The sequence below is a fragment of the Papaver somniferum genome, chromosome 8, assembly GCF_003573695.1.
Source record: "Papaver somniferum cultivar HN1 chromosome 8, ASM357369v1, whole genome shotgun sequence".
In the NCBI taxonomy this organism is placed as follows: Eukaryota; Viridiplantae; Streptophyta; class Magnoliopsida; order Ranunculales; family Papaveraceae; genus Papaver; species Papaver somniferum.
In genome coordinates this window covers 154,741,388-154,755,233 of record NC_039365.1, presented here as the reverse complement: position 1 = coordinate 154,755,233, position 13,846 = coordinate 154,741,388, and the positions used below count along the sequence as shown (strand labels likewise).

At 36.2% G+C, this 13,846-nt stretch overlaps 1 long non-coding RNA gene across 2 annotated transcripts; it reads left to right on the top strand.

The window, feature by feature from the left end:
* The first annotated feature begins 6,536 nt into the window (after positions 1–6,536).
* Positions 6,537–9,466, top strand: LOC113302280. Of its 2 annotated transcripts, none has more exons than XR_003336731.1 (3): positions 6,537–6,643; positions 8,341–8,427; positions 9,427–9,466. It is a non-coding gene; the product is annotated as an uncharacterized LOC113302280 (long non-coding RNA). The 2 variants fall into 2 exon arrangements; XR_003336732.1 differs by lacking the exon at positions 9,427–9,466 and adding an exon at positions 8,511–8,565.
* The last annotated feature ends 4,380 nt before the right edge of the window (positions 9,467–13,846 follow it).

Here is a 13,846-nt window from a genome sequence, read left to right as displayed (position 1 = left end):
TCGAGACTTTTGCTTTTTTCCGCCGTTCCCAAACAGGGTACGTGGATAATAGTTACGGACTTGGCCTTTGTCTAGTCATTCGCAAACAGGGTACGTGAACAGCAGCTCCAGACGTTTTCACAGGTAGACCAGTCGCGCAAACAAGGTTCGCAAACAATAGTTCCGGACCTGAACTAGACTTCCACAGTGAACATACAAAGTATACATACTGTGATATATCCAGGTATTGATAGTCGTTCTAAAACTCTCATTTAATCATTGAAACATCCTTAAAAGACAAAAATGGTAATCTTACACATACCACTAGCTTCAAGTAATTTTCAAGTGATTAATCGATCAATACGAAACTTCCCAAGTCAACATCAAATGACCTTCTCATACAAATCATATAAGATGTTCTTTTTTACATGATACTCTTTGACTTAATATTTCGTTTCCAACAAATAAATTGTCTCCAACTAAACTCGTCCAATATACGATGAACTTAGCTGAAGCTAAAATCTTCCAACACATATTTTGAGAAATAGATAAACGACATAAACTCGGATCGAAGTATCAAATGTGTATAGTGTAAAAGTCTACATAGCTATACGACTTAGTCTCTTTAGAAATATAATAGAATAGACTTCTGAGTGATAAATAAGTTTTAGTCTCCACATACCTTTTGTTGATGAAGTTCGTCCAATCTCTTCAATAGGATATTCTTCTTCAATTGGTGAACACCGTGAAGTCTAAAGTCAACTACACACTTCTATCCTAATCCGAGACATAGATATAAGTAGACTAGAAATCAAGTATATAGTTTTGATCAACTAAACTTGATAAACAAGCTTGAGATAGCAGAGCTTGCGAGTTCGACCGAGCAGTACTCTAACAACAGTAAGTAATATGGAATGATGATTTGAAGATGTATGGATTAATGGGAAGAGGATATTAAAATAGATTTGAAAGAAACATCGGCTAGCATTGGAAAAATGAAGAACGAGGTGTATTTCAGTACCAAAAGGAAATATACGCGGCTAAGATTAATAATAATGGATGGCTCTTATTAGTCGGTTTGGTTTTATGGATAAACCAAAACCGAACCGAGACAAGTTAGTTATCTAAATTCTTAACCATGAATTATTATTGGATGAATGGTTTACGTTCGGTATGGTTAAAAATATAACGATTTCGGTTTGGTTCATGGTTCTGGTTCGGTTTTGTGTATCCCTAATTACTGGTGGTGCACGCTTCGTTTATTGTCTTGAAGTGTATAATAAATTAGGATGGTATTTTTCAAGAAGCTGACATGAAAAGTTGGATTACTTTCTATTCGTTCCGGAAAAACGAGTCTGTAAGCCACCTTACCAATTATTTTCATCAATTCAAAAGGGCCATCATATACCTTGGAATCAAGCCTCTATACACGGTTTTGCTATAAATCTTTTTCCAGATTTGATACGTTAGCTTCAATGGTACCATTTCTACCACCTCAAATTCCACATCTCGACGACCTAAATCAGCAAATTTATTCATCCTTCTCACCGCCTTGGACAAACTATCACGTGCATGCTTAGTCATCTCCATTTTAGACCTTGCATATCGGTATGCTGCTGGACATGACCAAATATGAGCAATATGTTAATGGATCCTAGGGTTTTCTTCTTACAGAGAAGAGGAAAGGAGAGAGAGGATTTTTTTTTTTAAAACACTAGTAGATCCTAGAGCATCTCCAATGCAATGTAATGACCCGTCTCTCCACCGATATTGTCCCCACTTAGCCACTGCGGTTATCTGGAAGTATGGGGTTTTCAACGGGCATCGCTTCGGTAATCCGACAACAACTTCCCAAGAGGTTACCTATTCCTGGATTACTCCCATCCGAGCACGCTTAACTGTAGAGTTTTATGCCACCTCAGGAGCCAATTGTGTCGAAAAGTCCTCGGTGTTAGGAAAGGACGAACTATTACTTATATTTCATTCGTCCAACCACTGCCGAATATCTGGGTATATTACAATACCACCACCTTAAATTGGATCCATCTTCGGCTCTGGAATATATATACAAGCCCAAATATCCGACGTTCATTGTCCCTCACGAGAAGCACCTGGACCAACCCCGTCCAGCGTACCTTCCCACCCTCGGAAGGTGAGTCGTCGACTCTGATACCATTTGTAATGACCCTCCCCTTTCACCAATATTGTCCCCACTTAGCCACTGCGGTTATCCGGTCTCTGCGGTAATCTAGCAGCAACTTCCCTGGAGGTCACCCATCCCTGGATTGCTCCCCCTTTTCTCGTTTACTTCAACTGAGGCTCTCCCTTCGAAAGATGATCTGTAACAAGCATCATTATTTTTTACCAAGCCTGAGCACGCTTAACTGCTGAGTTTTTTGCCAACTTCGGAGTCGATTGTACTGAAAATCCCTCGGTTAAAGGACGAACCATTACTTATATTTCATTCGGCTAACCACTGCCGAATATCTGGGTATTAGATGCAAGGCGTCAATGTCATTCAAGGTGGAGGTCATATTAACACCTTTATTTTATGGGTCATTGTAAATGAAAAATAAAGTAAGGATATAAATCTTTTTACCTAAAGTTCCAAAGACCTTATATATAACCTTATTTAAATTTAGAGTATCTCCAATTATGGTAGCATGACATTTAGGATTTAAGACATTTTTCACCAAATTTTCATTTCAAATGCACGGGTGAAGGTGATAAGGAAATATGACATAGCCAAGTGAGGGTATAGTTATGACCTTGAGTCTTAAGCCCACATAATCAATTTGTCTCTAAATTTTGGTAAAATTTGTTAACAAAACCTTAGGAATTGGAGATGAACTTTAGGTAAAAAGTTGTTAGTAATTAATATATCATCATAGTATTTATTTTTGTCATTTAGGCGATAACTGATAAAAAAAATGTGCTAATAATACCTCCACAACTCCCCCTAAGATGTTACGATTTGATTTTGAAATAAACGAATCTATGCAAACTTAATTTGCTATTAATAAAAAAAATTATATAAAAATAAAAAAAAGTAAAATTGAATAATTTTTTATTATTTATTTGTCAAAAACACAAGTAGTTATGAATTGGTCATATTTAAATATTAGACTAAGAGATAAGACATTCTTCGAAAAATATGCACGACTCACCTCGAGAAAAGAGAGCATTGAATTTATAAACTTTTACAAGTAATCAATATAACCCATATTACTGATTGCGAGATTAAAATGTCACGTGGATACTCATCAATGAGTGTGTTGTTCATAAAGTCAGACTCCAGTTATAACTCTATGTTGATGAAACAAAACCAAAAACAAGAAATCAATTATTTACAACAAGTTTCACTATTTACTTGTTTTCATGTGGGTGGGGAGTTTAACAATGTATCATATTAACAGAATTATTTCAACTAATTTTCATAGATGAGTTGTTCAGATAAGGACCTTACAGACTTCACTCATTTATATAGAGAAGATAAAAACAAGAAAAGAGTGAAATACAAGAAAGGTACAGAGATAAACTCACACAAAAGGTAAACGATAAAAGTAAAACGTAAAAGATAAATGTAGCACAGTTTTACTCTAACACTCCCCATCAAGATGAAGCAGTGGCACACAATGCATCAGGTTGGACTTTAGAGCAGAAAACCTTGAGGTTAGACCTTTTGTGAGAATGTCCGCAAGTTGATCAGAGGAGGGAATGAATTCAACATCAATATCACCTGCAACAAGGAGTTCTCTGATAGACTGATAATCAACCTCGATATCCTTTGTTCTTGCGTAGAAAACAGGATTGTTGACAAGATATCGAGCACCCAGATTATCACGATAAAGCTGAAAAAGTTTTTTAAGAATGATACCAAGTTTTGCAAACAGTTGAGACAACCACATGACTTCTGAAGAGAGGACACTGACAGCTTTATACTCATCTTCAGTTGAAGATTTGGCAATTGTTGGTTGCTTCTTGGATGACCAACTAATGAGAGATGAGCCTAAGAAGATACAATAGCCTGATGTTGAACGACGAGTATCGGGACAACCAACCCAATATGAGTATGAGTAACCACGAATGGTGGAGATGTCACCAGCAGAAATAACAATTCCTTCACCAATAATACCTTTTAGATAGCGTAAAATACGTTTAACCATAAGCATGTGAGAGTGTCAAGGTGCTTTCATGAATTATGAAACGTAGTTAACAACAAAATTGATGTTTGGTCTGGGTGAGGTATTGAAGTGCCCAAAATTGACCGCGATACTGAAGAGGATCAGGCAATAATTCACCATCAAGATCAGAATGTCTTATATAAGTAGTTACTGGTGTACTGCATGGCTTGATGTCTGATAAGCACGTGTGTTACATTTTGTACCCATATTTATATTAGTTAGGACTCAATATTGTTGCTAATAACACTATTTTAGTGTTTTTGTAGAAATTACAAATGAACCCGGTCATCGGAGAATTATATAGCTAAACCGGGAGTTATAGTGGCGTTTGGGGCAAAAGGCATCAATGCTGCAATTCAGTTTGCCAAGAAGACACTGAGCTTAAAGGACTGTGGGCTGCCTAGTTAACCATTTGAGCTAGTGCACCACACATTCATCGCACGACCAGAGTTAGTGGATTTCTTTGTTCCACTCAAGCAGGGAATAAGATGGGTTTCGTTGGCATTTCTCAGTAAAGAAGCTTGACAGAAAGGAAGAAGAAAACAAATAAACTCAGCTAGTTGAATGAGATCTCATCTTCGATCGCTGACAGTTGAATGTCTGTGTTGTTAGCCATAAATGATGTGGTTGTGCGTCAAGGAAGTAGAGGTGCTGTTGGATTCAAGCAAGATGGAATCGTGGGTTTATCATACTGACACGATTTGGATCTAATGGTTGCTGCTCTTTACAATTTGGACTGAAAGCATAAAATGAAGAATGGATGATTGCAGTGTTGGTGTTTGCTGTCACCTAGTGTTCCTACATGGTTCGAAACTGGTTTGAAGTGGAAGTTGCGAGCAATTGGAAGTCAACAAGTTTGTAGTCTGTGTGTTCGTACGAAGGGTTTTATTGGCGGAAGACAATTAAGATGGTTTGACAACAAAGAAGAAGAGCTTACTGCCGTGGAGAGTGGTGTTGTTGCTGATGGCAGTCACGATCGAATATTGTCCGGTGATGGATGGATGGATGGAAGTGGTTTACTGGGAAAAAATCGAGTTTAAAATGATGTTGCTATTTACCGGTCGATGCTGCTGAACCGAGTACAATTTTAGCTGAACGGTGAAACTGAGAAATGGACATGCAGAAATGTAGTCGAGTAATATTATCTCAGTGTATGACAACCAGTGGGGAACGTGGTTCAACAGCTCAGAAAAGAGAAACTGGTGCTGTAGCATCGATCAGTTGAGACGGGAATTGCGGGTGTTGGCCTGTCCGAGAAGATGGGTCTATTTTGGAGTCGTTGGACGAATCATGGCAACCAGTGGGGGTGAAGAGTTAGATTCCCTGACTGAACATGGAATGTAACTTGATGGCTTGGTCGGACTTCAAAAGGAGGCCTGAATTTAGAAAGTGTGTGAATGGATACTCTGGACTGCGCTAATTCTTAGTGCAGCTAGAATTGGTTCTCTGTAGTGGGTACCTTCATTCTACAAGGGCTTAAGGGACGGGAATGTGAGACTGTGACCTGTACAGGGAGTGCTGGAGATAATTGTCGACTAGAATTGGTTGAGTTTCCGTGCCGGTGAAGCAAGGTGTTCTAGCTGGTCAGAGACGAACAGATTGGTTGGTGGTTAGAATTTGGAGAGATTTTGGACGTGGGATGAATTCAAACTGGTATTGGACTGGGCCTTGCAGTTATTTGTTAGGTATTATCTTTGCTTGGCCCTCAACAAGACAACACATATATATAGAGAGAAACAGAATCGATGAGTGGGGCCGTCGGCGACAGCCGAAAGAGACAGAGAGCAGAAACGAGAAGAGAGGATTGGTGCTGGCGCAAAGGCCAACTGAAGAGCAGAAAGATGAGAGAAGAGGAAGAGGAATTCTACCGTGGTGACCACGGTTAAGGATTTGATTTCTTATTTCTAGGAATTACCAATAGGTACTATTCTAGTGTTTTTAGTTAGTGGCAGGTCCACCCACTAAAGCCCAATAACGGTAGGTCCATAATTAAAAGAAAAGAGAAAAATGGACCTAATTTTTTAAGCCCAGATCCTGCACACGTGTGTAAATATTACGTGCATTTTTAGAATTCCCAAAATAGCCTTTACTATATATAACAGAAACATAAGCCAATTTCTCTCCATATTCTTTTTCTTCTCAGATTCAGTTTCTCTCTCTCTCCCCCTCTCCCTCTCCCTCTCCTCTTCTCTACTGATGCAGGAAATCTTGTTTTTTCTTCATTCTTTAATTTCTAGTTTTTTGTATTAGGATAATTCTAGTGCTCATTAGATCTGATCTCATCTCATCTGAGTATTTGCTTGTTTTTCAGGGCATGAAATGTGTTTGGAAGGAGAGGAAATCGACAGCTTAAACAACTATGGAGACTTCGTGGATTATTAGAACGATTATCTGTTGCACTCATTGTTCTTTTGATCTGTTGTATCTCTCTTTTCACTACTTTCAAGAGTACTACCAATCGCCCTGGGATTCACTCCGGTGTAAGTTCTCTCACACTTTTTAAATCATTTCTGTTTCAATTCGCGTTCATAGACATGAATCAAGTTAAGCCCCATGTTTTCAGCAAAAAAGATTTTTATATTTGATGAGATTTAGGAAGAAATTATCATCATCAATCAAATTATTGTTGTACTGTGTGCTGGACACAATCTGAATGATTGGAAATATTGGGAATGATGATGGTGATGATATGAATGGGAACCTATTTTCTTTTTCTTTCTCTTGATCTTGCATTGTTTGGTGATTTTTTCGATCTGTACATATATATGGTCCTTTTTGATGTTTGATTTTTCGATCTCCATGCTTGATTAGTTTATTCTCGTGAAAATAGGTCAGATCTAGATGGATCCTCACATTTTTTGTTTATTTCGTTCTGAGATTTGCCTATACTAGTTTCTTTTTGTTAGTTTTAGATTTTTTTCACTTTGTTTTTCTTTATGAACCATCAATACATATATGATGTACTGGTAGTTTTTGATGAAAATAGTTCAGATCATGCTTGTTTGTTGTTACAAATTGTTTGGATCAGCAGTACATATATGGAATACTGATAAAAATTGCTTTAATTTTGTTGTATTTATAGTTTTTTAATTTTTTTTTGCTTGATCTAGAAGTACATATATGCAATACTAAGATATAACTGTTTTGATTTTGTTGTATTTGTAGATTTATAAGTTTTTTTGACATGCAATTGATTTTTACTTATGAATCATAGGTACATATATGGAATACTGAAAAGAACTTCCTTAATTTGATCATCTTTTTGTTTTTCGCTTCAAAACCACGCTTGTTTGTAGATTCAGATGTTATTATCCACAAGTACATATGTCAGATACTGATATGAAGTGCTCTTTGTTGTGTTTGATTCATAGTTTTGTCACCTTTTTAGTCTTATCCTTCAGTAAGTATGTTAAATACGGTAATATGTCTTTCGATTCTCTTATTTTTCATAGATCTGTCACCTATTCTTGTCATGCAGTTGATTTGTAATTCAAGAATCTTTAGTACATATGTCACATAGTGATAGTAAGTTCTTTTTGTTGTGTTTGATTCAGTACGTGTGTGAAATACTAAAATAGATTCTAGTTTTGTTGATGTGTTTTACGCGGTACGTATTCATATATAGGTTTGTACTCGCCATTTTGCAGGTACAACCATGGTTTAATTTCCCTCCTTTTGGTATTGCTTCTTTTTCTCCCGCTGATGTACCTATGAAATCCATGAAAAGTAGATTACTGTGTAGAATAGGCTTTCATTGGTGTTTCCTTTTGCCGTGTGTTGTTTTTGCTGCTCAAAACCACCGTTACTCCATTGGTACTGCCTTTTGGTATTGCTTATCAACCATATGTATCAAACGACATCAAAGTTGGCTGGGAGACAACCGGCCGTTGATGATGAGCATATGGAGTTGGTACTATGGTGTTGAGCTGTTAATATTGAACTAAAGCCCCAACTGCTATGGAGTTGCATTAGCCAATACAGTCTCCATGAGTCGTGTATACAAATAACTAACCTTAAGTTAATTACTATCAAAGAATGATCCTATCTTGCAACGATTGTCGTTTTTAAGAATGCATTTTAGCTCCAGTCTGTTCTCCCTGACACCAATGTTGATCTTTTTTTTATCAACTCTATATACAACTAAATGGTTAACCATTTCTTTATTTTTCCTTTGCAGGAAGAGTCGACCAAAGATGAGAAAAATGCTATTGAAAAATCGCCACAATAATAGGGATTTTCCGGTGTAGAATGATTGCTCTCACAGGTTTGGTTCAGTTAATATGCTAACTTAACTTTCTTATTTATCATCTGGACAGTTGTTAATGCTGACTAAGTTGAACACATCAGATGAAACAATGGTTTTGATAAAGCTTAGGAAATGAGCATAAATTGGAGACATGGCGTAGAACTCAGGAATTGATTTAGATGTCTTTGAAAAGAATTCTTCTTCAGTGGAACATTAATTGATTTTTTCCATGACCATTGTCTTCTATTGATATTAGCTGATTCAGGAGTTTGGGTTTTGCTATTTTATTATCCTATCGAGTATATATTTCCATGACAATAATAGAGCCTTGCAAGCAGATTAAATTTATTAATATGTGCGCATATCTGAGTTGCATAACAAATGTGACATAGAGAACTTCGTTGTTGGAACAGATGTGTACTTTTCTCAGTAACACTCAAGGTTGGGGTTCCTTCATTGATCCACTGAATTGCAATCCCTGTGCTTGCTTAGAACCATTTTGATTTTAGATGTTAAATTAATGTCTCATGCGTTTCAGATTCGGCTCTTCTTAGATTTGATTAAGCTACTGTTGATAAAAAATTTCTCATTATGTGGTAACAATCGACATGTAAAATCATTGATAACCTCCCATGGTAATTTGAATTTAATTACACCCCTTTTAAATTCTTTATCGCTATGATTGAGGAAAACTACTAATGTTAGCTTCGGGGTAAAGCGCAGCTTATGCTGTAAATGTCTTCTCATTGTTGATACTAATGTTTTTTTCTTTTTCTTAATGTATTAACTGTTTGTGTATTAGATGCTTTGGATTAATGGCAGGTGCATCAAGAATGCCAATTATGTGCTTCCAGTTTAGTTTTTTGGTTGTCGATTAATTGTAAGAAACTAGCAAAAACAAAAAACATAGTTGCACGACTTATTTCAGCAGAAGTAATATAGTTTTTCAGTTATATTATGGCTGGATTTCTATGAGATTGATGCTTTTGTTGACCAAACTTTGATGTATTTCTGCAGGATTTATTGGTGGAGACCGCGACAGAGCAGGATGGCTCAGCCAGTAATATCACCCTGCAGCCCACAGTTTTTCAGGTTCATTAAATTCTGGATTTATTGGTGGAGACCATTTGTCGTGCATTATGAGTTTTATTTGCATTGGTTTGTATGGTTCCTCAAATTAGACTCTGTATGTTTGGGCATAAGTTATGGCCCCTATGATGAACGTTTTAATTTTTGTGTTTCTGCAGGCATTGACACTAGCAGTACGTAAAGCGAGTCAATCTATATGCAGTTAAGAAGAAAACGATAATAGAAGATCCTTGCTTTGCCCCCAGAAGCATGGCAATACAGTCGAAGAAAAATTATAATCATCACAATGTATGTGATGTAACACGTTTTCTAATTTATTTATCATTGATTCTTACAGATTTGTACTCTACCTGGAAGCAATGCAGCAAATATGTACTCGAATTTGTAAGCATTCAGATATATAATCGGATTTGTAAGCAGTACGACAGATATGTACTCAGATTTCTAAGCAGTGCGACAAATATGTACTCAAATTTGTAAGCAGTGTAGAAAATATGTACTCGAATTTTTAAGCAGTGTACCAGATATGTACTCAAATTTGTAAGCAGTGTATACACACACGTTTGGTAGTAATGGGCATTATGGACATTTCCATGTTTTAATTAATTTTGGACCTCCGGATAAAAAAAAATCCGGTTGGACCATACTATAAATAACTATATGGGCCTAGGATCAAACAAGAAATTTTTCTTCTTATTTTTCTTGTTTATTATTTTTATGGGCTTTAAGAAATCCATTTCTATGTGTTTTTAAATTATATAACTAGGGTTTTATAGTAGAAACCACTCATAAGCATTAGACCACTTTAATTTGAAATACATATGGTTTTGAGGCTATTTTGATTTGAATATATTAATTCGATGACTTTATATATTGATTTAATCGAAAAGACTAAGTTGTTGCTTCACCGGTTTTAAAACCTATGTGCGTAATTGTTAAGATAACAAATATATTTGTCTACTTATTTGATATTCCATGATTGGGTTAAATCCTTTGATGATGTATGCTTAGAATAGCCAGGTATTATTTTTGAACTTATATTTAGTTTCGTATAATTTTTTTCTCGCTAACACAATTTGATGGTGCATGCTTTGGTTTAGTCTTTTGATGTGCCATGCTTAGGGTGTCCCAGTGATATTTGCGACTCTAATAAATATAATAGGTGATGTCAATAGAACATGCAATAAATAATTCATGAATTATGTTTCATTTCAGTAATTGAATACAAAATAGTGGTGAATACTATAAACCCTGGTTACCATCTTTCTCGCTGGATTCGTTTTATTCGCTTAGTTTATTTTCCTGTTATTATTCTTTCAACAATCCAAAAACATTATTGCTGGTTAATTGATTGAGAATATTGATTAAATATTTTCCACCGCTCCTCGTGGGAACGATCCATACTTGCCTCTGTCTGCATTGTAGACACCGTGCGATTGCGGTTATTTATATAGGGTTTCTCTGAAATCTTATCACTGTCAAGGATATTGGTTTTAGATAATAAATCTAAATTGTATTTCTTTTGAGTGAGAATAACTGAAAAACAGAAGTCAAGTCAGCTTCAATCCCAAGGAAGTAATGCAGTGTACCCAAATCCTTCATTTCAAAGGCCAAAATTTAGTTTAGAGAAGAGTGAATCAATGAAGGTAATTGAACTTCCTGTAAGTATGATATCGTCAATATAAAGAAGAAGAACCACTGAAGCTGCGGGAAAGCGATAGATGAACATTGATTGATCTGTTGCAGCTCTAACAAAGCCTTGTTGCGAGAGAAATCTATTAAATTTGCCATACCAGGTACAGGGAGATTGTTTAAGACCATAGAGTGATTTCTTGAGCAGGCACACAACCCTTGAGGTTGATTCATATAAACAGTTTCAGAAAGATTACCATGTAGGAAAGCGTTAGAACTGTCTAGTTGTTTGATGATCCAGTGCTTAGATAATACAACAACAAGAACAGCTCTAATGGTAGTAGATTTGACAACTGGACTGAAGGTTTCATTGTAATCAAGTCTATCCTCTTGAAGAAATCCCTGAGAAACCAAACGAGCCTTGAATCTGTCAATACTGCTATCAGGTTCGAGCTTAATTCTGTATACCCATTTTGACCCCAAGACATTCATATGGGGTTCAAGAGGAACAAGAATCTATGTGCCATTTGAGTGTAGAGCATTGATCTCTTGTTGCATAGCATCATTCCATCGTGCATCCTTAATAGCAGATTTTATAAGTTTTTGGTTCAGGTGGAATGGAAAGGGTAGACAAAGTGCATGGGGGGTTGTAAAGTGAGTGACAAAACCTGTTTGGTATTTGGGTTTGACAATACCAACTTTGGCTCTTGTCACCATTGGATGAGTGACTGTATCTTCAGCTTGGATAATATCTTCATCAGGTACTTAAGGTAAGGAAGTCAGCTCTTTAGAAATGTCAGAAGATATGAATAGTGGTGTTGAGCTAGCTGATGATGGTAAGTGTTTTGATGGATAAAAAGTGTAACAGTAGAGGCTGTGGATGATGATGTTGTACAAGTACAAAATGGAAAAGTAGTCTCATCAAAGATAACATTTCTTGAAATGTAGACTTTCTTAGATGTATTATCATAACACCTATAACCCTTATGATTTGTGTTATAACCAATGAATGTACACCTTAAAGACTTACACTCAATTTGTCCTTTCTAGAATCACCAAGAAAAGGGTAACATGTGCAACCAAAAACCTTAAGTAGAGAATAATCTGGTGCTTTAGAGAAAATAACTTCAAAAGGAGTAATAAAATTGAGCAACTTAGCTGGTGTTTTGATGATAATAGGTGACAGTAATGAAATAATCAAACCAAAATGACTTAGGTAGACAGGCTTGCAAAGAGAGAGTGTTACCCATTTTAGTGATATGCTTATGCTTCTTTTCAGCCAAGTCATTTGTTGAGGTGTGTTAGGACAAGAAATATCTACCGTAATACCACATTCATCAAGATAGTCTCTTAACTTTCCTTTAACAATCAAAAACACCATCAGTCTGAAAGTTCTTAATTGTTGAAGACTGTAAATTTTTCGTTTATAGTCTTGAAGTGCTTAAAACGTGTTGCACTCTTTGTTCTGTCTTTCGTAGGATAAATCCAGTGGAATTGACTAAAGTCTTCAATAGAGAGAATATAATACATGTATCCTAAATTATATAATTCAGGTGCTGGTCTCCATACATCACAGTGAATCAATTCTAGTAGTGAAGAGGCATGTCTGTCTGATGTTTTGAATGGTAGCCTCTTTATTTTGCCATGCTGACAAGGATGGTAGAGAGATTCGAATTCATAATGTATTAATGTGATTTGATATGTATCTCTAAGTTTGTGAACAATCTTGTGAGCTGGATGACCCAATATTTTGTGCCAGATGGGTGAAGAAGCAGTAACTGAAACAAAAGATGTAGGTGACTGTGAGGAAGAACTAGTAATAGGATATATATTGTTAGTTTTAAGACCCTCAGCTAAAACTTTTTTTAGATCTACATTTTTAATCTCAGAACCCCAAGGTGATAATGAAACTGAACGATGATGTTTTGCTGTAAACTTTCATACATATATGAGATTTCTTGAAACTAAAGGAACATAACACACATTTGACATAGTAAATGATGCAGTGGAAGTATGAAGTATTGAGTCACCTATTAAGGCAATAGGGAGATAATTACCATTACCCACCATCACTTGAGCTGACCCATTGTACGTTGAGGTGTTGGTAAGAAGAGTGGAGTCATTATTGATGTGATGTGAGGCACCTGAATCAGGTAACCAATTAGGTGCAGCTGGATAGACAGAAATCTCAGCTGGAGAAAAAGTGGCGTTTAAACAAATGTTAACAAAGGGATCCCACTTGAGCCATTTCAGGTAAGAAGGATTTGGAACCATATCATCACCATCTTTAATCGTTTATGCACGAGCTGGTAAAGAACCATCTAGATAAATGCTGATCAAAATCGAGGACATCTGAGATTTCACACCAAGAAATTGGTATCATCTAGTTTAAGAGAAATAAAGAGCGATATTTGTGAAAGGTAAGGTGGTTGTTTGTAACTTCATAGTGAAGAAGTGTTGATGGCGACACCATTGAAGAACAACAGCCGGATAGAAGATGTAATAAAGTTTGATAAAGTTTAGATAAAATTTATTGAAGTATTAAAGACATTTAGGGAAGGCAGAAACAAAACTGAGGAGATAGGATGACCCTAGATTTGAGAAACCTAACATATCGTAGCCTTAGGATATATGATACCATGACAAAATTAATTCAACTAGTTTTCGTAGATACATTGTTCAGATAAGGACCATACAGACTTCACTCCTTTATATA